Raw genomic sequence first — 14,763 nt, 5'->3', positions numbered from 1 at the left:
CATTGAAAACTGAACCGTTTAGTGAGTGAGTGGTCCGAACCTTTTCATCAGACGCTTGGCCAAAACAGTGACAGCCATCCCTATTTTGAAACCAACATTTCCATCAAGTTACAGACATAGCTCGCTTTCAGAATCAGACACTCAACTGTCCTTCTAACTGGTTCGGGTGGCATATACTATCCTTCCGACTCAGCCGATTTGACAGCAGTCTGACACGACGAACGTATTTACAAGCGGGTACAAACTGTAGAAATGTGGACACAGGCTGAGATACCGACATACGGAACTCATGAAACTAACTGCGAAAGTCACTTAACGATGAAGTAGCAACAGGTTTGTTGAATTAGGCGGTTCGAGGGAGTGCAAGGAATTCCATACTGCCTATCATGAGCGTCCGTATGATGTGATGTTTGCAGTGTAGGGCTTAACTTTTCGAGACATAAAAATTCTACGAACTGATAGCAAGCCTAAAATACTGTTTTTATAGATTTTTATTCAGAGCATCTCCCTGGAGTGCCTTCTGGTAATTCATTCGAAAATCCCTTCATTAATTTCTTCGAGGAATTCAACCGAACAGAAATCCTCAGGAAATTCCTTTTGAAGCATTAACATGCGGAAACCTTTGTTATACTTTTATTAAGAAGCGCGAACTTCCGTAAGAATTCCTGAAGGAACTTCCGGAAGAACTCCTGAAGGAACTTCCGGAGGAATTCCAGGAGGAACTTCCGGAGGAATTCCCGGAGGAACTTCCGGAGGAATTCCCGGAGGAACTTCCGGAGGAATTCCCGGAGGAACTTCCGGAGGAATTCCCGGAGGAAGTTCCGAAGGAATTCCTGGAGGAACTTCCGAAGGAATTCCCTAAGGAATTCCCGGAGGAACTTCCGGAGGAATTCCAGGAGGAACCTCCGGAGGAATTCCCGGAGGAGCTTCCGGAGGAACTCCCGGAGGAACTTCCGGAGGAACTCCCGAGGAACTTCCGGAGGAATTCCCGGAGGAACTTCGGAGGAATTTCGGAGGAACTTCGGAGGAATTCCCGGAGGAACTTCGGAGGAATTCCGGAGGAACTTCGGAGGAATTCCTGAAGGAACTTCCGGAGGAATTTGGAGGAACTTCGGAGGAATTCGGAGGAACTTGGAGGAATTCGGAGGAACTTCCGGAGGAATTTGGAGGAACTTCCGGAGGAATTCGGAGGAACTTCGGAGGAATTCCGGAGGAATTCCGGAGGAACTTCCGGAGGAATTCCTGAGGAACTTCCGGAGGAATTTGGAGGAACTTCCGAGGAATTCCCGGAGGAACTTCCGGAGGAATTCGGAGGAACTTCCGGAGGAATTCCGGAGGAACTTCCGGAGGAATTCCCGGAGGAACTTCGGAGGAATTCCCGGAGGAACTTCCGGAGGAATTCCCGGAGGAACTTCCGGAGGAATTCGGAGGAACTTCGGAGGAATTCGGAGGAACTTCCGGAGGAATTCCTGGAGGAACTTCCGGAGGAATTCGGAGGAACTTCGGAGGAATTCCCGGAGGAACTTCCGGAGGAATTCGGAGGAACTTCCGGAGGAATTCCCGGAGGAACTTCGGAGGAATTCCTGGAGGAACTTCGGAGGAATTGGAGGAACTTCGGAGGAATTCGGAGGAACTTCCGGAGGAATTCCGGAGGAACTTCCGGAGGAATTCCCGGAGGAACTTCCGGAGGAATTCGGAGGAACTTCCGGAGGAATTCCGGAGGAACTTCCGGAGGAATTCCAGGAGGAACTTCCGGAGGAATTCCCGGAGGAACTTCGGAGGAATTCGGAGGAACTTCCGGAGGAATTCCGGAGGAACTTCCGGAGGAATTCCGGAGGAACTTCCGGAGGAATTCGGAGGAACTTCGGAGGAATTTCGGAGGAACTTCCGGAGGAATTCCCGGAGGAACTTCGGAGGAATTCGGAGGAACTTCCGGAGGAATTCGGAGGAACTTCCGAGGAATTCCTGGAGGAACTTCCGGAGGAATTCGGAGGAACTTCCGGAGGAATTCCCGGAGGAACTTCGGAGGAATTCCCGGAGGAACTTCCGGAGGAATTCAGGAGGAACTTCGGAGGAATTCAGGAGAACTTCCGGAGGAATTCCAGGGGAACTTCGGAGGAATTCCAGGGAACTTCCGGAGAATTCCGGGGAACTTCGGAGGAATTCCAGGGAACTTCGGAGGAATTCCCAGGGGAACTTCCGGAGGAATTCCAGGGGAACTTCGGAGGAATTCCCAGGGGAACTTCCGGAGGAATTCCCAGGGAACTTCCGGAGGAATTCAGGGGAACTTCGGAGGAATTCCCAGGGGAACTTCCGGAGGAATTCCAGGGGAACTTCCGGAGGAATTCCCAGGGGAACTTCGGAGGAATTCAGGGGAACTTCGGAGGAATTCCAGGGGAACTTCCGGAGGAATTCCCAGGGGAACTTCCGGAGGAATTCCAGGGGAACTTCCGAAGGAATTCCAAGGGGAACTTCCGGAGGAATTCCAGGGGGAACTTCCGGAGGAATTCCAGGGGGAACTTCCGGAGGAATTCCAGGGGGAACTTCCGGAGGAATTCCAGGGGGAACTTCCGGAGGAATTCCAGGGGGAACTTCCGGAGGAATTCCAGGGGGAACTTCCGGAGGAATTCCAGGGGGAACTTCCGGAGGAATTCCAGGGGGAACTTCCGGAGGAATTCCCGGGGGAACTTCCGGAGGAATTCCCGGGGGAACTTCCGGAGGAATTCCCGGGGGAACTTCCGGAGGAATTCCCGGGGGAACTTCCGGAGGAATTCCCAGGGGAACTTCCGGAGGAATTCCCAGGGGAACTTCCGGAGGAATTTCCGGGGAACTTCCGGAGGAATTCCCGGGGGAACTTCCGGAGGAATTTCCGGGGAACTTCCGGAGGAATTCCCGGGGGAACTTCCGGAGGAATTCCCGGGGGAACTTCCGGAGGAATTCCCGGGGGAACTTCCGGAGGAATTCCCGGGGGAACTTCCGGAGGAATTCCCGGGGGAACTTCCGGAGGAATTCCCGGGGGAACTTCCGGAGGAATTCCAGGGGGAACTTCCGGAGGAATTCCAGGGGGAACTTCCGGAGGAATTCCAGGGGGAACTTCCGGAGGAATTCCCGGGGGAACTTCCGGAGGAATTCCCGGGGGAACTTCCGGAGGAATTCCCGGGGGAACTTCCGGAGGAATTCCCGGGGAACTTCCGGAGGAATTCCCGGGGGAACTTCCGGAGGAATTCCCGGGGGAACTTCCGGAGGAATTCCCGGGGAACTTCCGAGGAATTCAGGGGAACTTCGGAGGAATTCTGGGGAACTTCCGAGGAATTCCTGGGGAACTTCCGGAGGAAATCCGGGGGGAACTTCCGGAGGAAATCCCGGGGGGAACTTCCGGAGGAAATCCCGGGGGGAACTTCCGGGGGAAATCCCGGGGGGAACTTCCGGAGGATTCCTGGGAACTTCGGAGGAATTCCTGGGGACCTTCCGCAGGAATTCCTGGGGACCTTCCGGAGAAACTCCTGGGGAACTTCGGAGGAATTCTCAGGGAACTTCCGGAGGAATTCTCCAGGAACTTCCGGAGGAATTCTCGAGGAACTTCCGGGGGAATTCTCGAGGAACTTCCGGAGGAATTCCTGAGGAAACTTCCGGAGGAATTCCAGGAACTTCCGAAGGAATTCCCAGGAGATGCCGGAGAAATTCCCAGGGGAACTTCCGAAGGAATTCCCAGGGAGATGCCGAGAAATTCAGGGAACTTCCGGAGGAATTCCTGGGGAACTTCAGTGGAACTCCCAGAGGAACTTCTGGTGGAACTTCCGGAAGAACTTTCGGAGCAACTTCCGGTGGAACTTCCGGAGGAACTCCCGGAGTATCTCCCGGAGGAACTTCCGGAGGAATTCCCCGAGGAACTTCCGGAGGAATTCTCCGAGGAACTTGCGGAGGAATCCTTGGAGGAAGTTCCGGAGGGATTCTAGGAGGAACTTCCAGAGGAAATTTTCTTCCTTCTTCCTTCTCCTATACTTATTCTTCCTTCATTCACCTTCCTTTTTCCTTCTTCCTTCTTTCTATCCAAAGGAACTTCCGAAGGAATATCCGAAGGAACTTCCGAAGGAATTCCGAATTCCGGAGGAATTCTCCAGGGAACTTCCGGAGGAATTCTCCAGGGAACTTCCGGAGGAATTCTCCAGGGAACTTCCGGAGGAATTCCCAGGGAAACTTCCGGAGGAATTCTCGGAGGAACTTCCGGAGGAATTCTCGGAGGAACTTCCGGAGGAATTCTCGGAGGAACTTCCGGAGGAATTCTCGGAGGAACTTCGGAGGAATTCCTGGGAAACTTCGGAGGAATTCAGGGAAACTTCCGGAGGAATTCCCGAGGAAACTTCACGAGGAATTCCAGGGAACTTCCGATGGAATTCCCAGGGAACTGCCGGAGGAATTCCCAGGGAACTGCCGGAGGAATTCTCGGGGAACTTCCGGTGGAACTCCTAGAGGAACTTCTGGTGGAACTTCCGGAAGAACTTTCGGAGCAACTTCCGGTGGAACTTCCGGAGGAACTCCCGGAGTATCTCCCGGAGGAACTTTCGGAGGAATTCCCAGAGAATCGTCTGAAGAATTCACTGAGGAACTTCCGAAGGAATTCCCCGAGGAACTTCCGGAGGAATTCTCCGAGGGACTTCCGGAAAAATTCTTGGAGGAACTTCCGGAGGAATTCTAGGAGGAACTTCCGGAGGAAATTTTCTTCCTTCTTCCTTCTCCTATACTTATTCTTCCTTTTTCCTTCTTCCTTTTTTCTACCCGAAGGAACTTCCGAAGAAATATCCGAAGGAACTTCCGAAGGAATTCGAAGGAACTCCCGGAGGAATTCTCGATGGTACTTTCGAAGGAACTTTTTCTTCGTTCTTCTATATTTCGTCTTCCTGCTCCTTCTTTCTTCTTTTTGCTTCTTTCATCCTTCTTCCTACTTTTTCTTTTTTTCTTTCTTCTTCCTTCTTATTTCTTGCTGCTTCCTTCGTCCTTCTTTCTTTTTCTTCTTCCTTTTTTTCTTCTTTCTTCCTTTTTATCTTTCTTTCTTCTTTTTTCTTGCTCCTCGCCTCATCTTTATTCTTTCTTCTTTCTTTCTTTTCTTTTCTTGCAACGTTCTTTTCTCTCCTTCCTTTTTTCCTTCCATCTTCCATATTTTTCTTCCTTATTCCTGCTTTTCCTTCTTATTTCCGTCTTCATTCTCGCTTCTTCCGTCTGCCTGCTTTCTTCCTCCATCTTTCTTCATCCGTCTTACTTGTTCCTCACTTTGCACTACTAACATCTTACTTCTCACTCCCCTCTTCTCATTCATGGCCATTAGGCTTAATTACCATTCGGCCTTTGACCCAGCATCACTTCAATTCTCACGGAGTCCACACAAATCTGCACAGACTATTTTGTTCAGCCCATGGTTCAGCTCCAAATATCATCCATGGGACGATCTTAGCAATGTATAATTAGAAGGAATAACGGAAGTTTACTGACTTGCAATTTGAATCTTATTTCAATAAAGCCACGGTCATCATCGATGGATGCGACATTGTCCTGATGTAAATCTGAAGCAAATGCAGATGCAAAATGGGAATGACATAAACTTTTCAAGTTTAACTGGTTGAATTCGATTTCGATCTGATTCAAATCGCGATACATTGATTGGCGATTGGATAAATGCTAAGGTCATCTTGGAATTACAATAAATTATTCTTTAAAGCATTCACCATCGGTTTTCCGGAAAAAGAAACACTATTCATCGAAGCGTTATAGGGTTCCTGTTCCGATTCTTCATCTCATACCTTATCCTGTCGAAAATGAGGAATTGGGAATCAATTATTTAATTTGTTCTCACGTTTGTAATTTGTATTAGCTGTTTCAGTGCAGCAGTGAAAATAACTGCAAAATGTCGTTCTTTGTTTCCAGACACCATAATTAGATGAATTGGTTTTAGTTAGATGGCAAATTAAACAGTTCTAGATAATTTAGTTCAACATTGATTTCATACGCAAACGTGAATCCCTGAGCAACTTCAAGTCACGAATCGAAGAAAGTTCGTTTTCGCTTTTCTTCCTCATCACACACAAACGCTATTATCACCAAATTATAACTCGAACTTGAACGAGCTCGTTGAACTCGATCAGTAGTTTGCTGCAAACACAAAAAAAACGGTTAGATCTTCCTGGACCCCAGCTCGCTAATGTCGATACATTCCGAAACAGTCACTCACTCAAAATATTTGCGATCTAATTTAATTCATGGTCGCCAAATCCGGCTCTCGGATGTTTACCTGGTCATGGGTGTACGGCTGGCTGGCAGAAGACGCGAGTTTGTCGCACGATAACGAGACCAATTGTCACATCTATCTCAACAGAAGCCCACTGTGATGCCGGTTAGGCAGATTCCAAGGTCACGAACCGTTCCGAATGCTGTGGAGCGCGAACCGTCGCGTCATCGCTGAGAGATCTTTGAAGCGGATTCGGTAATCGGTTACGTCAATAGGCACTTCGCCGTAGGTACGCGCCGTCACATGGGATTTAATGTGAAACAAGAAAGTGTAAACCCTGTTTAGTTTGTTACACCGAGTTTAACTACTGTGAGCTCGAAGCGATTAAGTTAATTAATCAGTCGCCTCCTTTCAACGTTGTCTCTGTTCCCAATGACTCAGCAGTTGATATTGTCCGAATGGCAATCGAATTGCATGCGCCGGATCAGTTCGATTGGGTTGTATCGAGTTAGTAATTACCTGGAAAGGAAACAAAACATAAGATGTCATTAGTTTGGGACTTTTGAGGGCATTCGTTTCCAACGTTGTTTCATTTTATGGCTACGAGGAATTTTGCAACATCAAAAAACCACGTTGCGCACCAAAAGCGAATTTTGAATATATTAGCATCGAAACTGGATGTCATAAACCACTTAATACTGAACCATCGGTAGGTTGAAGAAGAGGTAAACCAGTTTTCGCGTTTGAATTTTTACCGTTTCATCGAGACCTTTGAGCTATCGAAGGAAATTCGCATAAAACGCGATGAATATTTGATAAGTTCGTAAGTTTGGATAGATTTCTTATTTTGCATAACAACTACCTCTGGACGAGTTCGTAAAAATAGCTGAAATAGGAAAATCTATCATATTTTTCCATATTTGTTATGATAAATGAATAAAGAAATTTAGGTGGCATTGAAGTCAATAATTCCTGTTTGTTCAATGTCCTTTGCGACTCAACCATGAGTTTCGACATGGTTTTAAATAGTCCGTATATTCCAAAGACATTTTTTGTCCATCGTTTCTTCGGTTTATAACTTACCCAGGTTTGAATAACCAACTGGAATTTTAGCATGACACGGTGGAAGCTCTTATTTCGACTTGAGACCCTTCCAAGGAGTAGGGTTATGGATGGTATTCCCAGCACAGGCTCAAAATACGTAATCGTGTGTGCCACTCGAGAATATACAAAATGCAGCTAGTTGAAAGTGAACTTAAAGATACAATCGTGGCTTTAAGGTGATGTGCTAAAGCGCAATATCCTGCCGGAAATACCTGCCGATACCCTATATCTTAATTGTCAAGTTCATGGTTTAAATGGTGCTGCTTCCAGATTTTTTTTTCGTTTTCTCTTATATTCTTTGCTTTTAACAACATTTCAGCGCTCATTAAAAAAAACTAAGGGAGAAAAAGGAACTGACGCCTTAGCTAGAAGTCATCATCAAAAAAGAAATAACATAAAAGCATCTTTTATAGGTGGATATTAAACAAATCGTCTATCCTGAAAGTCACGTGTTCAGCTTTATTTTGTCCAGAATGCGGACTAAGAGAACCATTAGATACATGCAATAATGACAGCAAACAGATTACAGACATTTACAAACTTTTGATGAGCATGAAAAACCACCATAACAGGAGAATTGAATGAAAAACTGGATTTGAATAAAACAATTCGTTTGGTTTTTGAGACTGATGAGCTCGTACTTTTGAAGATGTTCATTCAGATGGAAAGTGTACAAAAAATTAGCATTTTTTGATTTTTGCTGATGATCACAAATAGGCATTTGAAAAATGTCCCACATGATCATAACAGGTCAAGTTTAATTATTTAATTGATTAACGGAACCCGTCTTTGTTAACTTCAACTGGCACTTTTTTCGATACCCATGCTTTGTAGATTCCATTAAAAATAAGCAAACCTTAACGGTTTTTAAACCCTGCTGCGATTCAATTGTTGATCTATGTTTCAGTAAACAAGTCTTGTACTTGAACCTTCATATTAATTCTTTCTTTTTCTCACTTTCAGGTAATGAAATATCTATCGCCGAAGTAAGTAAATAGAATTTTATAAATGGAGTATTATTGTTGATTATTGGCGGAACTGTAAATGTTTAATTTGAAACTTAGGATAATTAATTTGTAACTTGAAGAAGCTAATGAGAAATTTAGAAATAAAAAAAAAGAAAAGTGGATGATTTTTATCAGGATTCCGAATGGAATCCGGAAAGGATTCCCAATGGAATCCGGAAAGGATTCCGAATGGAATCCGGAAAGGATTCCGAATGGAATCCGGAAAGGATTCCGAATGGAATCCGGAAAGGATTCCGAATGGAATCCGGAAAGGATTCCGAATGGAATCCGGAAAGGATTCCGAATGGAATCCGGAAAGGATTCCGAATGGAATCCGGAAAGGATTCCGAATGGAATCCGGAAAGGATTCCGAATGGAATCCAGAAAGGATTCCGAATGGAATCCGGAAAGGATTTCGAATGGAATCCGGAAAGGATTTCGAATGGAATCCGGAAAGGATTCCAAATGGAATCCGGAAAGGATTCCGAATGGAATCCGGAAAGGATTCCGAATGGAACCCAGAAAGGATTCCAAATGGAATTTGGAAAGGAATCCGAATGGAATCCGGAAAGGATTCCGAACGGAATCCGGAAAGGATTCCGAACGGAATCCGGAAAGGATTCCGAACGGTATCCGGAAAGGATTCCGAATGGAATCAGGAAAGGATTCCGAATGGAATCCGGAAAGGATTCCGAATGGAATCTGGAAAGGATTCCGAATGGAATCCGGAAAGGATTCCGAATGGAATCTGGAAGAGATTCCGAATGGAATCTGGAAGGGATTCGGAATTAAATCCGGAAAGGATTCCGAATGGAATCCAGAAAGGATTCCGAATGGAATCCGGAAAGGATTCCGAATGGAATTCGGAAAGGATTCCGAATGGAATTCGGAAAGGATTCCGAATGGAATTCGGAAAGGATTCCGAATCGCATCCGAAACGGATTCCGGACGGTACCTTAAACGGATTTCGGACGGCATCCGAAACGGATTCCTTACGGCATCCGGAATAGATTCCGATCAGAAGCTGGAGAATACTCTGAACGGAATCCGGAAAGGTTTCCGAACGGAATACTTAGAGGATTCTGAACGGAATACGTAGAGGATTCCGAACGGAATACGTAGAGGATTCCGAACGGAATACGGAGAGTATTCTAAAAGGAATCCGGCGAGGATTTCAAACGGAATACGCAAAGGATATTGAACGGAATCCATAAATCCATAAAGAATCCGAATGGAATCCGGAAAGGATTCCGAATGTAATCCGGAAAGGATTCCGAATGGAATCCGGAAAGGATTCCGAATGTAATCCGGAAAGGATTCCGAGTGGAATCCGGAAACGATTCCGAATGGAATCCGGAAACGAATCCGAATGGAATCCGGAAAGGATTCCGAATAGAATCCGGAAAGGATTCCGAATAGAATCCGGAAAGGATTCCGAATAGAATCCGGAAAGGATTTCGAATGGAATCCGGAAAGGATTTCGAATGGATTCCGGAAAGGATTCCGAACGGAATCCGGAAAGGACTCCGAATGGAATCCGGAAAGGATTCCGAATGGAATCCGGAAAGAATTCCGAATGGAATCCGGAAAGGATTCCGAATGGAATCCGGAAAGGATTCCGAATGGAATCCGGAAAGGATTCCGAATGGAATCCGAAAGGATTCGAATGGAATCGGAAAGGATTCTGAATGGTATCCGGAAAGGATTCTGAATGGTATCCGGAAAGGATTCCGAATGGAATCCGGAAAAGGATTCCGAATGGAATCCGGAAAGGATTCGAATGGAATCCGGAAGGGTTTCCGATTAGAATCCGGAGAAGATTCCGAATGGAATCGGAAAGGATTCCGAATGGAATCGGAAAGGATTCGAATGGAATCCGGAACGGAATCCGACTGGAATCCGGAACGGATTCCGAATGGAATTCGGAAGGGATCCCGAATGGAATCCGGAAAGTATTCCGACTGGAACCCGAAAGGGATTCTGAATGGCATCCGGAAAGGATTCGAATGGAATCCGGAAAGGATTCCGAATGGAATCGGAAAGGATTCGAATGGAATCCGGAAAGGATTCCGAATGGAATCCGGACAGGATTCTGAATGGAATCCGGACAGGATTCTGAATGGAATCCGGACAAGATCCAGAATGTAATCCGGACAGGATTCCGAATGGAGTCCGGACAGGATTCCGAATGGAATCCAGACAGGATTCCGAATGGAATCCGGACAGGATTCTGAATGGAATCCGGACAGGATTCTGAATGGAATCCGGACCAGATCCCGAATGGAATCCGGACAGAATTCCAAATGGAGTCCGGAAAGGATTCCGAGTGAAACCTAGACAGGATTCCGAATGCAATCCGGAAAGGATTCCGAATAGAATCCGGATAGGCTTCCGAATGGAATCCGGATGGGATTCCGAATGAAATCCGAATGGATTCTGGAAAGGATTCCGAATGGAATCCGGATGGGATTCCGAATGGAATCCGGAAGGGATTCCGAATAGAATCCGGATAGGCTTCCGAATGGAATCCGGATGGGATTCCGAATAGAATCCGGAAAGGATTTCGAATGGAATCCGGAAAGGATTCCGAATGGAATCCGGAAAGGATTCCGAATGGAATCCGGAAAGGATTCCGAATAGAATCCGAAAGGATTCGAATGGAATCCGGAAAGGATTCTGAATGGAATCCGGAAAGGATTCGAATGGAATCCGGAAATGATTCAGAATGGAATCCGAAAAGGATTCCGAATGGAATCTGGAAAGGATTCGAATGGAATCGGAAAGGATTCCGAATGGAATCCGGAAAGGATTCTGAATGGAATCCGGAAAGGATTCGAATGGAATCGGAAAGGATTCCGGATGGAATCCGGAAAGGATTCCGGATGGAATCCGGAAAGGATTCCGAATGGAATCGGAAAGGATTCCGAATGGAATCCGGAAAGGATTCTGAATGGAATCCGGAAAGGATTCCGAATGGAATCCGGAAAGGATTCCGAATGGAATCCGGAAAGGATTCGAATGGAATCCGGAAAGGATTCCGAATGGAATCGGAAAGGATTCGAATGGAATCCGGAAAGGATTCCGAATGGAATCGGAAAGGATTCTGAATGGAATTCCGGAAAGGATTCCGAATGGAATCTGGAAAGGATTCCGAATGGAATCCGGAAAGGATTCTGAATGGAATCCGGAAAGGATTCAGAATGGAATCCGGAAAGGATTCGAATGGAATCCGGAAAGGATCGAATGGAATCCGGAAAGGATTCGAATGGAATTCGGAAAGGATTCCGAATGGAATCTGTTAATAATTCTGAATGGAATCCGGAAAGGATTCCGAACGGAATCGGAAAGGATTCCGAATGGAATCTGGAAAGGATTCCGAATGGAATCGGAAAGGATTCCGAATGGAATCGGAAAGGATTCCGAATGGAATCCGGAAAGGATTCCGAATGGAATCCGGAAAGGATTCGAATGGAATCCGGAAAGGATTCCGAATGGAATCCGGAAAGGATTCCGAATGGAATCGGAAAGGATTCCGAATGGAATCTGGAAAGGATTCCGAATGGAATCCGGAGAGGATTCCGAATTGAATCTGGAAAGGATTCCGAATGGAATCCGGAAAGGATTCCCAATGGAGTCCGGAAAGGATGCCGAATGGAATCCGGAAAGGATTCCGAATGGAATCCGGAAAGGATTCCGAATGGAATCCGGACAGGATTCTGAATGGAATCCGGACAGGATTCCGAATGGAATCCAGACAGGATTCCGAATAGAATTCGGAAAGGATTCCGAATGGAATCCGTAAGAGGATTCCGAATGGAATCCGTAAGAGGATTCCGAATGGAATCCGTAAGAGGATTCCGAATGGAATCCGTAAGAGGATTCCGAATGGAATCCGTAAGAGGATTCCGAATGGAATCCGTAAGAGGATTCCGAATGGAATCCGGAAAGGATTCCGAACGGAATCCGGAAAGGATTCTAAACGAAATCCGGAGAGGATTCCAAATGGAATCCGGAAAGGATTCCAAATGGAATCCGGAAAGGATTCCAAATGCAATCCGGAAAGGATTCCAAATGGAATCCGGAAAGGATTCCAAATGGAATCTGGAAAGGATTCCAAATGGAATCCGGAAAGGATTCCAAATGGAATCCGGGAAGGATTCCAAACGGAATCCGGAGAGGATTCCAAACGGAATCCGGAAAGGATTTCAAACGCAATCCGGAAAGGATTTCGAACGGAATCCGGAAAGGATTCCGAACGGTATCCGGAAAGGATTCCGAATGGAATCCGGAAAGGATTCCGAATGGAATCCGGAAAGGATTCCGAATGGAATCAGGAAAGGATTCCGAATGGAATCCGGAAAGGATTCCGAATGGAATCCGGAAGAGATTCTGAATGGAATCTGGAAGGGATTCGGAATGAAATCCGGAAAGGATTCCGAATGAAATCCGTAAAGGATTCCGAATGGAATCCGGAAAGGATTTCGAATGGAATCCGGAAAGGATTCTGGATGGAATCCGGAAAGGATCCCGTATGGAATCCGGAAAGGATTCCGAATCGCATCCGAAACGGATTCCGGACGGTACCTTAAACGGATTTCGGACGGCATCCGAAACGGATTCCGTACGGCATCCGGAATAGATTCCGAACAGAAGCTGGAGAATATTCCGAACGGAATCCGGAAAGGTTTCCGAACGGAATACTTAGAGGATTCCGAACGGAATCCGTAGAGGATTCCGAACGGAATCCACAGAGGATTTCGAACGGAATACGGAGAGTATTCTAAAAGGAATCCGGCGAGGATTTCAAACGGAATACGCAAAGGATATTGAACGGAATCCATAAATCCATAAAGAATCCGAATGGAATCCGGAAAGGATTCCGAATGTAATCCGGAAAGGATTCCGAATGGAATCCGGAAAGGATTCCGAATGGAATCCGGAAAAGATTCCGAATGGAATCCGGAAAGGAATCCGAATGGAATCCGGAAAGGATTCCGAATAGAATCCGGAAAGGATTCCGAATAGAATCCGGAAAGGATTCCGAATAGAATCCGGAAAGGATTTCGAATGGAATCCGGAAAGGATTTCGAATGGATTCCGGAAAGGATTCCGAACGGAATCCGTGAAGGACTCCGAATGGAATCCGGAAAGGATTCCGAATGGAATCCGGAAAGGATTCCGAATGGAATCCGGAAAGAATTCCGAATGGTATCCAGATAGGATTCCGAATGGAATCCGGAAAGGATTCCGAATGGAATCCGGAAAGGATTCCGAATGGAATCCGGAAAGGATTCCGAATGGTATCCGGAAAGGATTCCGAATGGAATCCGGAAAGGATTCCGAATGGAATCCGGAAAGGATTCCGAATGGAATCCGGAAAGGATTCCGAATGGAATCCGGAAAGGATTCCGAATGGAATCCGGAAAGGATTCGAATGGAATCTGGAAAGGACTCCGTATGGACCCCGGGAAGGATTCCAAATGGAATCGTGAAAGGATTCCGAATGGAATCCGGAAAGGATTCCGAATGGAATCTGGAAAGGATTCCGAATGAAATCTGGAAAGTATTCCGAATGAAATCCGGAAAGGATTCCGAATGGAATCCGGAAAGGATTCCGAATGGAATCCTGAAAAGATTCCGAATGGAATCCGGAAAGGATTCCGAATGGAATCCGGAAAAGATTCCGAATGGAATCCGGACAGGACTCCGAATGGAAGCCGGAAAGGATTCCGAATGGAATCCCGAAAGGATTCCGAATGGAATCCGGAAAGGATTCCGAATGGAATGGAATCCGGAAAGGATTCCGAATGGAATGGAATCCGGAAAGGATTCCGAATGGAATCCGGAAAGCCTTCCGAATGGAATCCGAGAAGGGTTCCGAAGGGAATCCGGACAGACTTCAGAATGGAATCCGGAAAGGATTCCGAATGGAATCCGGAAAGGATTCCGAATGGAATCCGGAGAGGATTCCGAATGGAATCTGGAGAGGATTCCGAATGGAATCCGGAAAGGATTCCGAATGTAATCCGGAAAGGATTCCGAATGGAGTACGGAGAGGATTCCGAATGGAATCCGGAAAGGATTCCGAATGGAATCCGGAAAGGATTCCGAATGGAATCCGGAAAGGATTCCGAATGGAATCCGGAAAGGATTCCGAATGGAATCCGGAAAGGATTCCAAATGGAATCCGGAAAGGATTCCGAATGGAATCCGGAAAGGATTCCGAATGGAATCCGGAAAGGATTCCGAATGGAATCCGGAAAGGATTCCGAATGGAATCCGGAAAGGATTCCGAATGGAATCCGGAAAGGATTCGAAACGGCATTCGAGACGCATTTCAGACGGCAACGAAACGGATTCCGGACGGCATCCGGATTAGATTCCGAACAGAAGCTAGAGAAAATTCCAAACGGAATCCGGTAAAAATTCCAA

At 46.4% G+C, this 14,763-nt stretch overlaps 2 protein-coding genes across 3 annotated transcripts in view; one reads left to right on the top strand and one right to left on the bottom strand.

Moving 5' to 3' along the window:
* Window positions 1–14,763, top strand: part of LOC134225679 (elongation of very long chain fatty acids protein 7) — a 368,124-nt gene that overhangs the window by 110,232 nt on the left and 243,129 nt on the right. The window lies entirely within an intron of this gene.
* LOC134225677 (D-beta-hydroxybutyrate dehydrogenase, mitochondrial) overlaps window positions 1–14,763 on the bottom strand; it is a 364,971-nt gene that overhangs the window by 209,621 nt on the left and 140,587 nt on the right. The gene's annotated exons all lie outside the window — the stretch shown is intronic.

This window comes from Armigeres subalbatus, chromosome 3, assembly GCF_024139115.2.
Source record: "Armigeres subalbatus isolate Guangzhou_Male chromosome 3, GZ_Asu_2, whole genome shotgun sequence".
In the NCBI taxonomy this organism is placed as follows: Eukaryota; Metazoa; Arthropoda; class Insecta; order Diptera; family Culicidae; genus Armigeres; species Armigeres subalbatus.
Note: the sequence above shows the minus strand (reverse complement) of the source record. Positions and strands in the feature narration are given on the sequence as shown.